Source organism: Rhagoletis pomonella, unplaced genomic scaffold, assembly GCF_013731165.1.
Source record: "Rhagoletis pomonella isolate Grant_MI unplaced genomic scaffold, Rhpom_1.0 Rhpom_scaffold_00010, whole genome shotgun sequence".
Taxonomy (NCBI): Eukaryota; Metazoa; Arthropoda; class Insecta; order Diptera; family Tephritidae; genus Rhagoletis; species Rhagoletis pomonella.
Window position 1 is genome coordinate 7,486,254 of NW_023458564.1, and position 619 is coordinate 7,486,872.

A 619-nucleotide genomic window follows, 5' to 3' on the forward strand; every position below is an offset into this window, starting at 1 on the left:
ACGAAGTTGATTTTTTTGCGGGGGATTAAAACAACCGATTCAATAAAGCGTTTTATGTGAATATATATACATATATATATATGTAGATATGTATGTACATACCCTGCCGAGAACGCCCATGCCCCCACGGAAGAGAAAGACGAGGCGTTCAAGCATCTCTTCTATGAGCGCTTGAAGCGTACGTACATATGAGCGTTGCCACCGACACGATATCAAAATCATCATTGACGATTTCAATGCTAAGGTAGGCAAGGAAGGGATATTTGGGGCCAGTGTCGGAAAATTCAGCCTCCACGACGAAACGTCCGATAGTGGACTGAGGCTGATCGACTTCGCCGGGCTCGAAACATGGTAATGTAGTACTAGGTTCCAGCAGAAAAAGATCCATCATGCTACATGGCGAGAAACTAAATCGATCATGTTAGGATAGACGGAAGGCATGCTTCCAGCGTTTTAGACGTACGTACACTCCGAGGGCCAAACATCGACTCGGATCACTATCTTGTTGCAGCCAAGATACGCACCCGCCTCTGTAATGCCAGGAAAGCTTAATGTCGAAAAGCTGCAGTCACAACACACGGGCAATTTATTCGTCACTCGCACCTGCTCTCTAAGAGCA